We start from the raw sequence: 15,753 nt of genomic DNA on the forward strand, positions 1-15,753 counted from the left end.
ACCACACCTGCTGAGTTTGTAACTGGACGCTGCCACTTTACTAGTTGTGTGCTGTTGGGCAAGTTACTTCACTTCTCTGTATTCACCTGTGAATTGGAGATGATAATATAATCATTTCATAAGGTTGCCTGGCTCATAATAAGTGTTTAGGTGCAATCTTTACTTCCATTTGATATCGAAGTCCCGTGTGGGAAGAAAAGAGGTTTTCACTGAATAAAGCACAAGTCATACCCAATAATTGCAAAATATTCACACTGAAGTGAGATCTGGAAGAAATACCTCTTCTACAATGCAATCTTCATAAACAGACCTGTCACACAACTTTGCTACTAAGGAACGGGAGGAACATGTGTATTAAATAGTTCATAATGTGTGTTCCAGAGGCTTGAACTAACTGACCCGTTTTCTGCTAGTGAGACAGCACAATTAAGTCAATCTTAATAGCTTTATAATTGATACAATTTGTGTAAGCTTTCCAAAGGTTGCTGATGTGTCCCTGTTACCAATTTAATGAAGGCCAATTAAATAGGCACAACTCTTCGATGGTAAAAGAATATATTTCGTTTTCCCTACATATTTTGCATTTATATATTTACCCATAAATAATGACATCTGGTAATTAAGTTTTCCATATTCTTTTTTCTTTTTTGGTCAAACTACTTATTTCCATTGCTTTCATTAGCTCAACAACATTTCTTTAAAAAACAGGTTTATTTTCATTGTATTTGATTACAAAGAAATGAGCTTGACGACACTTAGAACCAAAGTTGAACAGGAAATATACAATGAATTTGATTAAAGTGAGGTGCTGTGGCATTACTTTAATGTCCAACAGCTCTCATTAATTTCTATTTTCTGCTATAATTTTTTTCTGACCTAAAATTTACATTCTAAATTTGGACGGAAATAAGATTGGTTCTGAATATATCTTAAAAAAAATTATATTCTCACCACAATGCCTTGATCCAGAAGGAAAAAACAAACAAACAAAAAACACCTAATGGTTTTGACATGTATAGACTGAAATAATCTAAATTTTGAGAAGTTAATTTAGTCAACAATATCTTTGCCAGAAGCTAAATGTTAATTCACTCCATTATCCTTTTTAAAACACTAGAAACTGAATAGGAGATGGACATTGGAAATGTACATTCTGGTTCTGCCACTAAATTTGTGTGCCTTTGAACAAATTGATGTTTTCTAACCAATCAACAACGTGTGAACTACAAAAGAAAATAAAACTCATCGTGTTTCAATTCGAGGGTGGTTAGGGGCATTCTACTATCAGATATTACTCTCCTCATTATACAGTTTATGGACTAGACTCTAAAGTCACTTTTTTTTTTAAGTCTTTATTGAATTTGTTACAATATTGCTTCTGTTTTATGTTTTGGTTTTTTGGCCAGGAGGCATGTGGGATCTTAGCTCCCTAGCCAAGGGATCGAACCTCCTCCACCTGCGTTGGAAGGAGAAGTCTTAACCACTGGACCACCAGGGAAACCCCTAAAGTCACTTTTGACTTTATAAAAATCAAATATAAATTAGGAAGTGTGAAAAGTCACTTAGATTCATACCAGGGTCATGTACATAACATACCCTTCTGGACATATATTTGTATTACACAATATTATTGAACCTCTTAAGCAAATTCATTTGACTAATTTTACTCAGAGCATATAATTGTAGTATGTTTGTTAAAAGATGTTATAAACTGTATAATCACACTTTATATACTTCAAAAGGGAAGATGTACTTATTTGTTATAACTACTGTGAAAAATTTTGGAGAAAAACAGCTATATACCCTTCCAATAACAACTTTTGTCATTTTTCCAGGAGAATGTGCTTGTGAAATAGTCTAGGATTCCTTGGCAAGAATACATAAAAGGGAGCTTCCCTGGTGGTGCAGTGGTTGAGAGTCCGTCTGCCGATGCAGGGACACGGGTTCGTGCCCCTGTCCAGGAAGAGCCCACATGACGCGGAGCAGCTGGGCCCGTGAGCCATGGCCGCTGAGCCTGCGCATCCGGAGCCTGTGCTCCGCAACGGGAGAGGCCACAACAGTGAGAGGCCCGCGTACCAAACAAAAAAAAAAAAGAAAGAAAAAGAATACATAAAAGCGTCCATGGTTGAAGTAAGTCAGAAAGAGAAAAACAAACACCGTATACTAACACATATATATGGAATCTAAAAGAACCTAGGGGCAAGACAGGAATAAAGACGCAGATGTAGAGAATGGACTTGAGGACACAGGGAGGGGGAAGGGTAAGCTGGGACGAAGTGAGAGAGTGGCATGGACATATACACACTACCGAACGTAAAATAGATAGCTAGTGGGAAGCAGCCGCATAGCACAGGGAGATCAGCTCGGCACTTTGTGACCACCTAGAGGGGTAGGATAGGGAGAGTGGGAGGGAGGGAGACGCAAGAGGGAAGAGATATGGGGATATATGTATAGCTGATTCACTTTGTTATACAGCAGAAACTAACCACACCATTGTAAAGCAATTATACTCCAATAAAGATGTTAAAAAAAAAAAAAAGGATCCATGGTGAAAAACATATCAATGGCACTTCTTACTGAGGTGAGCTGTAAATCTTAAACTAGGTAAGCAGAACCACCTGGGAAACTTAGTTACCCTTCTTCCTTTGCTTGAAACCACTAGAATGTAGAGCCAAATAAAATGAATGTCTTGTGAAAAGATATACAACTATACCACCATGGTATTTTTCTGAAGACAAGCTTTTTGATCATGATCTCATTCAGGTTTTAACTCAGGTATCAACTGCTCAAAGAGGTCTTCCACTATCAGCATATCTAGGCAGAGTCTCTCACTCTTAAATCCAAGATCTGTTTTGTTTTCTTTGTATCATGTATCATTATCTAAGATATGTCAGATATTTATTTACCTACAGGACTCTCTCAGTCAAGATCTCTCACTCAAGAAAAGGCAAGCTTCATGAGGGTGGTGACTGTGTCATCTGTAAGTGCCAAAAACTCTGCCTGGAACATAATAAGTGTTCAATAACTCTTTGCTGAATGACTGCCATCCAGTGAAGATTCACACATGAGTTTTCTCCCTTTTCACAACAGCAGAAAACAAATCTCTGATTTTATAAGAGCAAAGATTATCTAAGCACAAATGAAAAAACCTATTAGCTAGCGAATGTTATCTGAATCACTATCATTTCAGAGACTCAATGTCACAACAGGCTCCGATTTTAGTACTTACTCACCTCTAACAGAATTATCCGTATTTGGGTCTGGCATTCTCACTAGCTTATGATGTCCTCAGGGGATACATCATGTTCATTTGTATTTTTCCAGGGTAAATTTTAGTGCCTTGATACATTTTGGGTATTCAATAAATGCCCATTAAACAAAAATAACCTACTTTTAATATCAAATCATGAATAAAATAGGGAAACTGAAAACATCTTCGTTTAGTTCTATAACTTTTTGTTGTGTGTCCCGAGAAGTCTTCTGAGTGCTCAGATATCAGCATGGTTTGGAAGGAAGGCAGGGTGAATTACAGGGAATTAAGGAGAAAAGCAGAAGCACAGGTTATTGCAGTGAATGCAGATCACTATGCATAATGACAATATATTCTATAAAAAGCTTTCCACAATGTTTTATTTATTTATTTTGGGTTTTTTTTTTTTTTTGGCTGAGCCACGTGGCCTGTGGGATCTTATTTCCCTGACCAGGGATTGAACCCACGCCCTCGCAGTGAAAGCTCAGAGTCCTAACCACTGGACCACCAGGAAATTCCCCCAAATGTTTTAAAATGTACCAAAGCTCACTTTCAATGCAACTCAATGAGGTTTTATTAAATATGTATGATATGCAAAGAACTAGGGAAGTCACTGTTGCGTGAGGTTAGGAAAAATAAGGAAAGCATGGAATCTGTTCTCAATTTGCCTATACTCCAAAGCAGAAGGTAAGCACGTCACATGGGACAAAAAGTAATGAATTCTTGCTGAGGAGGATCAAGAAAAGACCCCAGAGGTGTTTGGTTTTGAGTGGGACACTAAAAGATGAATAAACTGTCTTTAACTATGATGAGGAAATTTGAAGCTAAGGAACAAAACAAGCAAGTTGATGATTAAAAAAAAAAAAAGAAGGTACCAAGGCAAGCTATTTGTTTGGTTTGAGGCGAGGAGCATGTATGGTGCTTGGAAAGATAGTTTAAGAGATGAGTACAGTGAGAGAAATGGTAAGTAGAAGTCAGGTTTTAGAAGATCTGCAGTATGATGGAAGTTTGGTTTTTATTGTGTAGAAAATGTACAGCCATTAAAGATATTTAAGCAAAGGAGTTATAAGCTTAGATCTTAAGTTCTTCAGTTCATTTATTATATTTTTAAGTTCTCTTGTGTTAAAATAAAGCAAAGATTTATATATATGCAGATTATCATCAGGCAGCCCATTAGAAAGTTAAGAGCAAATGTTTCCTACTAGTAGATAAATTTAAATTAATAAATTGCTGACATCCTTTTGAAAAAATGCCTAGTAATGAAATTTTATTTTACTCTTTACTTCCACATCTTTGTTTTTTGATGTGTTCTCCTGAATGCAATATTTCTTTATCGATATATACAGTAATCATGCTGAACACTGTTATTTTCTCACTATATTGTACATATGGTTATGTTTAAATATATTTCATGTATAAATTTCAGGATATATAAAGAGAAATAAGTCTTCAGGTCTTCTCTACTCTCATTTCTTGCTTTCTCACTATACATATATGTATATATATATATATATATATATATATATACATATATATATAGAGAGAGAGTTTACATTGATTTATAATTAAAAAAATAAAAACAATTTTTCCTTCATTCTTCATTTTTGACTTCTTGATATAAAGTTTATTAGTTGAGAATAAAATAAAATAGAGTAAAAGTTTACAATCATTCCTGAATAATGCACATTGTACTCCAATTTATGTTTAGACATTGATTCAAATCGAAAATTTGAAGGTCAAATGTTAGAAGTCTTCAAAACAGTTTTAAACTTGCAGGTTTTTTTTATTAGAAGTCAAGACGAGTGACTGATAATTTACACATCTGATCAATAAACCTAAGGTTCTTTTTATAATCACTGTCATTTAATATTACTAAGCATATAAAAACCACTAATCTCTGAACTCCCTTTTACATTACAGTGAAGTGTTGGTATCTTCAAGTCTTAAATTAGATTGCATAACACAACTGACCTTAATATAGTAATAAGAACATTTAGTAGTAGAACAAGGTGAAACTAAAATTTCATAGAAATGACTCTGCCTCTTCAAGAAATCCCTTGTTATTTAAAAATGTATTATTTTTTAGCAAACTGTAATTGTATTATTTTTAAAATCTTATTTAAATGATTGAACACTGTCAAATCTATGCTGTTTTATAGGAATTAAATGGAGCTATAAACTTGACTCAAACTTTCTGCTAACTCAACATTCATTCAACAAATATTAACTAAGTACCTTCAATTGGGATACTGCAAGAAGGACAGATATTCTCCCTTCCCTCAAAGTGGTAACAATATAGTGAGACCACTAAATAAAACACGACATGACAAGCATTATAACAGTGGAAACACGGGGTTCAAGCGTTGTATTAGGCTCCATGAAGTAAAATTTCAAGCTTAAATACAATATTGACCAAACAGGCAAGGGGTAAACATGTGTTTATACATACAGAGGTGAAAGAGAACAGGCATCTCAGAGGAATTGAAAAAAAATTCCTTACAGTAGAGCAGAGTGCAAAGGGTTCAGTGACAAGATTAGTAAGTGAAGGCTAGTTTTCAAAGAGGCTTGCAAACCTTGTTAAGATATTTGCAACTCTTCCAAAAGGTACCAATAAGTCACTGAAAAATTTAAGGTAGGGGAGTGATATAAAATACAATGGTTAATATTTACTGAGTGTGTTCCAGACTGTCATCTAAATGCTTTTTATGCATCAGCTCCTTTAATTTTGAGAATAACCCAACAGGTAGAAGTAGTTATTATTCTCATCTTGTAGTGAGAAAATTGAGACTCAGAGAATTTTTTTTTTTCTTTCTGTCATCCTTATGCAGGGGCCATGCTAATCTTCTCTGTATCGTTCCAATTTTAGTATAATGTGCTGTCGAAGCGAGCATGAGACTCAGAGAAGTTAACTTGCTAAAGGCTAATTAGTTAACATAGGGCAGAACCAGGGTTCAAATCCATGCATTCTGGCTCCGGGAATGGAGAAAAATAGATTCCAAAAATATTTAAAACAATTTGTTGATTAATTTACAGTTGGAAAGGGAAATGAAGTGAAATGCACAGAATTTGGGGGTAGGCAATGAGGTGGCACTCACTCAAAATGGGAATAAAGGAAAAGGAGCAAATTTTTGATTGTTAAAAGGTAGAGGATGTAAGTACATGTTGGGGGAAAGTGTGCAAAACATGATGAATTCAGGTTTGTTTATTTTGAATGCAAAGTACTTGAATTGAATTAATTTAAAAGGTCTAGAGAAGACTTGTAGGGGAGAAGAGTAACCTTCCACTACCCTCTTAGGTTCGGTGACAAGACCTGAGAATTAAACTGACATAGAGTAACAGGAAAAAAGCACACAAATTTTATTTAATACAAGGTATACTTCATACGAAAAATAAAGACCTGAAGAAGTAGTTAGGACTGAGAGTTTACCTGCTTTTTTAACCAGAGAATGATAAATTTGTGATGAAGTGTAAACATAAAGGAAAAGGGATTAAGCTACTAGGGCACTAAATTGTGGGAAAGCGACTAGGAAATACATGGGGGAAACAAGTGGAAAATAAGGGTTATTTTCATTTTTGTACATTTTTTTGCTCAGATCCATTTTGGCATTGACTCCCACTCTCTGGTGATAAGAATGTTCTTCTCTTCCTGGCACATGGAAATTTTACGATCTGCTTTTAGATAGAAAGGGGGGGATCAGAAAGCCCTTCTTCATCTGCTGTTTCTCAATTGCCTTCAGTTCAAAATAATCAATGTGCCAAAGTGACAGGTTTTGGGGTGGCATACTCTTAACCTCTTCAGTCTGCAGTTTACTAAGATATCTGCTCTTGGCATACAGGTTTAGGCATCATAAATTCAGGAAGCTCATTGAAGCCACTGAGATGTCTGACATTACCCAGATAAACTGAGTAGAAGGAGAAGAACTGATGACCTAGAAACACTAATGATAAAGAAGAAAATGTAGAAAGAATAGTCGACAACTGAGATGAAGAAAGAGTAAGTTGCCAGAAGAGTGTGGTATCACAGAAGTCAAGGGAAGATTGTTTCCATCAATTTCAAAATGAACTCAATCATAAACGTATCAAAAAAGTCCTTCTTGGCTTTCCCTGGTGGCGCAGTGGTTGAAAGTCCGCCTGCCGATGCAGGGGACGTGGGTTCGTGCCCCGGTCCGGGAAGATCCCACATGCCGTGGAGCAGCTAGGCCCGTGAGCCATGGCCGCTGAGCCTGCGTGTCCGGAGCCTGCGCTCCACAAGGGGAGAGGCCATGGCAGTGAGAGGCCCAAAAAAAAAAAAAAAAAAAAAAAAAAAAAAAGTCCTTCTTGAAGTAATAATAACTCTAGATTTTTTTCTGGGTATCTAGTAAAATGGTTGTAAAATAAAGAGTAAAGCTATGGAGAAGCTGCGTTTGAGGGATAATCAGTTCAATTTTAAGTATCTTTACTTTGAAGTAGGGCATTTATTCATTCAATAAGTATTTCTTGAGCATTTAATATGTCCCAATACTGTTCTAGACTCTTGATATACATCTTAAACAAAGCAGAAAAGGGGAAAAAATCCTAGAACTAAATGTTCTGGCAAGGAAAGTAAACTTAAAATCAGATAGATTTATCGATCTATCTATCATCTAACTATCTAGTAAAATAAAAGTAAAATATACATGATAGGGGGATCTAGAGTTAGGGGTAGGGTTGGGGACAGGGTAGCTTGTGATTTTACCTAGGATGGTCCAGTGGGCCTCCTTGAAAGTGTAACAATTTAAAAAAGGCAAAGTTGCTGAGAGAGTTACCCATGCAGATACTTGGAGGAGATATTCCAATCAGGGGGAACAAACAGAATAAAAGTCCACAAGTGGAAACATACTCTGCATGTTCCAAAACCTTAAGGAGGCCCATGTTTGGAGCTTTTTACAGAAAACAGGAGGGGTAGGACTGAACCACATCAATTGAGTAGGCAAACACTGCACAAAAATGTAGTTTTCAGGTGAAGACTGGGAATTCAGTTATAAATGGAGGTGTCAGAAAAAAAAAAGTGAAGATGTTGAGAAGTTAGCTTGAAATGAATTTTGGAGTTCAGGAAAGTGGTCTGTGCTACAGATAACATTTGTGAGTCTTAGGAACATAGGTGGTATTTAAATCAATGAGCTCACCCAGGGAGTGTGGGGACAAAGAGAAAACAAGAATAGACTGAGCTAGGAGGCACTCCAACCCAAGGGTTTGGGAGAAAAGGAACCAGCAAAGGAGACTGGAAAGAAGCATCAAGAGGAGGAAATCCAAGAGAATGAGCTGTCCTGATGAGAATGTATCAAGGAAAAGGGAGTGGGGAGTGATCAACTGTGCTGGATATTTCTGACTGGTTAAGTATGATGGATTGACAATTGACTACTGAGTTTAGCAGCATGAAATCCTTAATGACCTCAGCAAGTGCAGTTGCAATAAGGTAGTGAGGGCAAAAGCCTGATGAGGTGAAATCAAGAGAGAATACGAGGAGAGGGATTGGTGATAGTGAGTGTAGACAAGTGTTTTGAGAATTTCTACTGCAGTGGAAATACCAGCAAGCAATAGAAAACATTAGCCAGATGCCTCAATTGAAAGGTAAATATTTAAAAGTCACTTTTTGTGTGCTAAGTAGAATTTAAATGGTATCGGGGATATAGAAATCAAAGTGGCACTGTTCCTTTCCAAGGAGCTCTGAAATACAAAAGTGAACAGTTATTACAATATAGCTTGACAACATTTAGAGAAGAGCTAACACCCATCCTTCTCGAACTCTTCCAAAAAATTGCTGAGGAAGGAACACTCCCAAACTCATTCTATGAGGCCACCATCACCCTGATACCAAAACAAGACAAAGATACTACAAAAAAAGAAAATTACAAACCAATATCACTCATGAATATAGATGCAAAAATCCTCTACAAAATACTAGCAAACAGAATCCAACAACACATTAAAAGGGTCATACACCATGATCAAGTGGGATTTATCCCAGGGATGCAAGGATTCTTCAATATACGCAAATCAATCAATGTGATACACCATATTAACAAACTGAAGAATAAAAACCATATGATCATCTCAATAGATGCAGAAAAAGTTTTTGACAAAACTCAACACCCACTGATGATAAAAACTCTCCAGAAAGTGGGCATAGGGGGAACCTACCTCAACATAATAAAGGCCATATATGAAAAACCCACAACAAACATCATTCTCAGTGGTGAAAATCTGAAAGCGTTTCCTCTAAGATCAGGAACAAGACAAGGATGTCCACCCTCACCACTATTATTCAGCATAGTTTTGGAAGTCCTAGCCATGGCAATCAGAGAAGAAAAAGAAATAAAAGGAATACAAATTGGAAAAGAAGTAAAAACTGTCAAGACTCTATACACTGTTTGCAGATGACACAATACTATACATAGAGAATCTTAAAGATGCCAGCAGAAAACTACTAGAGCTAATCAATGAATTTGGTAAAGTTGCAGGATACAAAATTAATGCACAGAAATCTCTTGCATTCCTATACACTAATGATGAAAAATCTGAAAGAGAAATTAAGGAAAACACTCCCATTTACCATTGCAACAAAAAGAATAAAATACCTAAGAATAAACCTACCTAGGGAGACAAAAGACCTGTATGCAGGAAACTATAAGACACTGATGAAAGAAATTAAAGATGGTACCAACAGATGGAGAGATATACCATGCTCTTGAATTGGAAGAATCAATATTGTGAAAATGACTATACTACCCAAAGCAATCTACAGATTCAATGCAATTCCTATCAAAGGAAACCAAAAAGAAGACGAAAAGACAACCCTCAAAATGGGAGAAAATATTTGCAAACAAATCAATGGACAAAGGATTAATCTCCAAAATATATAAACAGCTCATGCAGCTCAATTAAAAAAAAAAAAACAACCCAATCCAAAAACGGGCAGAAGACCTAAATAGATATTTCTCTAAAGAAGACATACAGATGGCCAAGAAGCACATGAAAAGCTGCTCAACATCACTAATTATTAGATAAATGCAAATCAAAACTACAATGAGGTATCACCTCACACCAGTTAGAATGGGCATCATCAGAAAATCTACAAGCAACAAATGCTGGAGAGGGTGTGGAGAAAAGGAAACCCTCTTGCACTGCTGGTGGGAATGTAAATTGATACAGCCGCTATGGAGAACAGTATGGAGGTTCCTTAAAAGACTACAAATAGAACTACCATATGACCCAGCAATCCCACTACTGGGCATATACCCAGAGAAAACCATAATTCAAAAAGACACATGCACCCCAATGTTCATTGCAGCACTATTTACAATAGCCAGGTCATGGGAGCAACCTAAATGCCCATCGACAGGCAAATGGATAAAGAAGATATGGTACATATATACAATGGAATATTACTCAGCCATAAAAAGGAATGAAATTGGGTCATTTGTAGAGACGTGGATGGATCTAGAGACAATCATACAGAGTGAAGTAAGTCAGAAAGAGAAAAACAGATATCGTATATTAACGCATATATGTATAACCTATAAAAATGGTACAGATGAATTGGTTTGCAGGGCAGAAATTGAGACACAGATGTAGAGAACAAACGTATGGACACCAAGGGGGGAAAGCAGCGGGGTGTGGGGGTGGTGTTGTGATGAACTGGGAGATTTTGATTGATATGTATACACTGATGTGTACAAAATGGATGACTAAGAAGAACCTGCTGTATATAAAAAAAATTAAATTAAATTAAAAAGTATATATAGCTTGATAATTGCTGTAATAAGAGGAAAAGTGAGGATGTATAAGAGGGCATTTATCCAGACTAGGTGGTAGAAAGAATGCTTCTTTACAGTCACTGGCTTATAATGTAGGTGTTGGCAGATAAGTCAACATTACTGAGAAGAAAGGATGGAGAAAGGAGAACAAATATAGAAGTAATCCAAGCAGAACATAACTGTGCCTTAAAAGGCACAGAGACATGAACTGCAAGTACTTAGGTGGTTTGGGAGTGTAGAATCTAAGAATATGGAAGGGGTCAGCTAAAGGTATGGGAAATCAGGTATGGGAAAAGAGGAGTAAAATTCTCAAACACTGTAGTCCAAAACAAGAAATTTTTTCTTTAGTGAAAAAGAGAGTAATGGACAGTCTTTGAGTGGGATCAAGTCTTAATCAGATTTGCATCTTTAAAACATTATTCAGCAGTAGGGAGAATGGAATGACAAATTTCTAAGTGTTTAAAGTGGTTGATTAAGGTTTTTTGAGAATTACCTACATAAAGGTGATAACTGAGCAGCAATAATGAATATCAGAGGAAAACTAAATCTGCAACCAAATTAATCTTGCAAAAATCTACTGTCACAACCCTAGTTAAAACTCTTCAATGGCATTCAGAATCTTGACTCCTTCCCATAGATTTCCTAGCCCTGTATTCTCCTTCAACCCATTGCTTCAGGCATATTATCCTTCTTTCTATTTCCAGAACTCTCCAACCTCACTTGGCCATGATGGGTGACCTCTGATTCTAGAATGCTTTTTCTCTAGATAGGCACATGGCTGATCTCTTACTGCCTGGAGTCAGCTGCACTGTCATCTCCCAGATACACACAGTCTAAAGTAACCAAGCAGTTACTTTAACTCATGATTCTGTTTTAATTCTCTGCATAGTACATCGGCCATTATCTTCTTTTATTATTTTGATTGCTTTACTGTCTATTTCCTTCCCAAACTCCAGTTTGCTAAACTAGGATGTGAGCTCTGCAAGAATAGTAATCCTGTCTGTCTTTACCTTTGAATCAATGCACCTGGTACAGTGCCTGAAGCACAGGAGCTCAACAAATATTGTCTGAGTAAATGAATGAATATTTCTATGCTCTTTTTAAGTATACACACTAATTATTTTAAATGGAAAATATATTTTCTGACTTTAAAAAGGACAACCTTGCAGGAAAGTCTGAAAAACTGTCACAGCCTAGAGGAGCCTAAGGAGATATGATGTTTAAATGTAATGTGATATCCTGATAGGATCCTGAAACAGAAGAAGGCATACTTAAAAACTAAGTGAATCTGAACTATGCATTTTAGTTAATAATAATATATCAATATTGGCTCATTAATTATAATGAATGTACCATACTAATGTAAGGTAGTAATAGTAAAGGAAACTCTGTGTGTAGGAGGGATATATGGTATTGGAACTCGATACTAACTGACCAATTTTCTGTAAGTCTAAAACTTTTCCAATAAATACTCTGTACTAGTAAAAAAAAAAATTAAAAAGTATACATTGTGGATTAATCTCCAAAATTTATAAGCAGCTCATGCAGCTCAATAACAAAAAAACAAACTATCCAATCCAAAAATGCGCAGAAGACCTAAATTGACATTTCTCCAAAGAAGATATACAGACTGCCAACAAACACATGAAAGAATGCTCAACATCATTAATCATTAGAGAAATGCAAATCAAAACTACAACGAGATATCATCTCACACCAGTCAGAATGGCCATTATCAAAAAATCTAGAAACAATAAATGCTGGAGAGGGTGTGGAGAAAAGGGAACACTCTTGCCCTGCTGGTGGGAATGTGAATTGGTACAGCCACTGTGGAGAACAGTATGGAGGTTCCTTAAAAAAGTACAAATAGAACTACCATATGACCCAGCAATCCCACTACTGGGCATATATCCCGAGAAAACCATAATTCAAAAAGAGTCATGTACCAAAATGTTCACTGCAGCTCTATTTACAATAGCCTGGAGATGGAAACAACCTAAGTGTCCATCATCGGATGAATGGATAAAGAAGATGTGGCACATATATACAATGGAATATTACTCAGCCATAAAAAGAAATGAAATTGAGCTATTTGTAATGAGATGGATGGACCTAGAGTCTGTCATACAGAGTGAAGTAAGTCAGAAAGAGAAAGACAAATACTGTATGCTAACACATATATATGGAATTTAAGAAAAAAAATGTCATGAAGAACCTAGGGGTAAGACGGGAATGAAGACGCAGACCTACTAGAGAATGGGCTTGAGGATATGGGGAGGGGGAAGGGTAAGCTGTGACAAAATGAGAGAGTGGCATGGACATATATACACTACCAAACATAAAATAGATAGCTAGTGGGAAACCACATAGCACAGGGAGATCAGCTCGGTGCTTTGTGACCACCTAGAGGGGTGGGATAGGGAGGGTGGGAGGGAGGGAGACACAAGAGGGAAGAGATATGGGAACATATGTATATGTATAACTAATTCACTTGTTATAAAGGAGAAACTAACACACCATTGTAAAGTAATTATACTCCAATAAAGATGTAAAAAAAAAAAGTATACGTTGTGAACAGTTGAAAATACATAAATATATACATTAAAACTGGAAAGTCTATTTATGGAATAACACCCACCTCTCCCAAAAGGAATTTCTTTGACAGTTAGTTGTGGGCCCCTCCAGACTCGTAAATATTTACACATACATACAGATAGATGTGATCACCATAATAACGTTATTTGTTTGGTTTTTTGCTTGCTTGCCTTTTTTTTTTTACTTGCTACTGTATTATACCCATCTTTCTAAGTCAATACGAGATCTACCTCATTCTTTCTGTGGCTAAAGATTATTCCACTATTTGGTGTAGCATTTTATTCAACTGGTTTCCTACTGATACAGTTAAGTCTTTTTGTTGATATAAACTGTGATACAAGTGTACCTTGTGATCATCTCTATATGCTTATTCTTCTCAGTGGTGGAATGCTACCACATAATGTGGGTCTGCCGCAGCTACTCCCTAAGTACTAGTTGTAGGTAAAGAGAACAGCACTGTTTTGTGATTGTATGACAAAATTTATAAAGAAACATGGATGTGAGTAAAAATTGTCTTTCTGGTAGGATATTTAAGAGGCTGATAACAGTAAGGAAGGAGATCTGAATGACTGGGGAGAGAGGTAGGGCTGCTTGCACCACACAACTCCAAGAGGGTACCACTGAAATAGGTCACAATGTCAGTGGCGTGCCCCAGAGTTAGCAATGCAGCAGCCTCAGTGGGAAGGAGCCATACCTATTATTCTACTTTTTGAATTTTAAACCATATACCTATATTAGCTATTCAGAAATAATCTGAAATAATCTTTTTTTTCCTTTTAACAAAAATGATTGCTTTCATACTATAAGAGAACAATCAAAAGAACATTTTAATCTATACTTAGGGCTTAAAAGTAACCAATGGTATTGTCATAACTCTGGTAGATTATTACATCAAAACTGGATGAATATATCAATATGCACCATTAAATGAGAAAAAAGTATTTTTGGTTGCATCTAAGAATACTGTTTGCCCAATAATTCTCTTGTTTTAGATATAGAATCACTGGACATTAATAGATATAGTTATGCCCAGCTGCAAAAGTATACCTATTAATGAAGCATTTAGCTATGCAAAGCTAAATCCCTTGGGCTATCCCTGAGTAGCCCAAGGGATATGGTCAGAAGTAGGGGAAATGGTCAAATATAGTTGGGTGAGACATTTGGAAAGTTCTAACAGAGATAAATAGTTACCTGTCCTTACGCTTCTTTCTATGTAAAAATTAGCACGGATGCTAAGTAACCATCTTGTCATTTTGAGGATGGAAACCCATGTGCTAAAGACAATAGAGCAGAAAAGCAGACGAAGCCTTGGTCTCTGATACGGAGTTTTCACACTAATCCTGAACCGTTTCGGCTGCATTTCCTTTTTACTTAATGAAAATAAAGCCCTAGTTTAAGTTGTCATAGTTAAGTTTCTGTTACTACTGGCTGATAAGGGAAAATATCAGAATTATAACTCTGTTGGGAGCAGTATTAAAAAATCATTTGTTTGGTTCCAAGCCATCAAGGAACTACTCTACTGCAAATGATACCTTAAAACTTCCATTGCTTTCCTGGCCTGTACCAGAAAGTAGGACCTTAAATCTGTAATTCTATTTTAAATGTATTTTTTTCCTTCTGGTTAGGTACATGATTATAATGCTGTTAAAGAAATAGCAAAGTAGGGCTTCCCTGGTGGCGCAATGGTTGAGAGTCCGCCTGCCGATGCAGGGGACACGGGTTCGTGCCCCGGTTCGGGAGGATCCCACATGCCGCGGAGCGGTTAGGCCCATGAGCCATGGCCGCTGAGCCTGCGCATCCGGAGCCTGTGCTCCGCAACGGGAGAGGCCACAACAACGTGAGGCCGGCGTACCACAAAAAAAAAAAAAAAAAAAAAAGAAATAACAAAGTAAATTGATGTCCATTCTCTTGTGTTTGCGTAGAAAGTATATCTATTTATATTCTACGTATTTAAAACTTTTCTGAAAGTAAACTCATGCTCGGAAAGCCAAGATGCGTTAGAATGGACTTTAAATAAACAATTTTACAATTAAGTAGTTATCTAGGCTTTGATCAAGAAGTTATAAGACAGAAGAAAATAAAATTTGGTGAAAAGTGAGAAAATACTTTTAAGTGAAAACATTTTATTTAAAA

General features: G+C 36.4%; 1 protein-coding gene and 1 non-coding gene across 5 annotated transcripts in view; both read right to left on the reverse strand.

Annotated features, from left to right (window-relative positions):
- ADGRL3 (adhesion G protein-coupled receptor L3) overlaps window positions 1–15,753 on the reverse strand; it is an 865,234-nt gene that overhangs the window by 133,306 nt on the left and 716,175 nt on the right. The window lies entirely within an intron of this gene.
- Window positions 6,034–6,141, reverse strand: LOC114903320. The gene has a single exon (XR_003795706.1). It is a non-coding gene; the product is annotated as a U6 spliceosomal RNA (small nuclear RNA).

The sequence above is a fragment of the Monodon monoceros genome, unplaced genomic scaffold (genome assembly GCF_005190385.1).
Source record: "Monodon monoceros isolate NGI ecotype Baffin Bay Population unplaced genomic scaffold, NGI_Narwhal_1 Super_Scaffold_20, whole genome shotgun sequence".
Lineage (NCBI taxonomy): Eukaryota > Metazoa > Chordata > Mammalia > Artiodactyla > Monodontidae > Monodon > Monodon monoceros.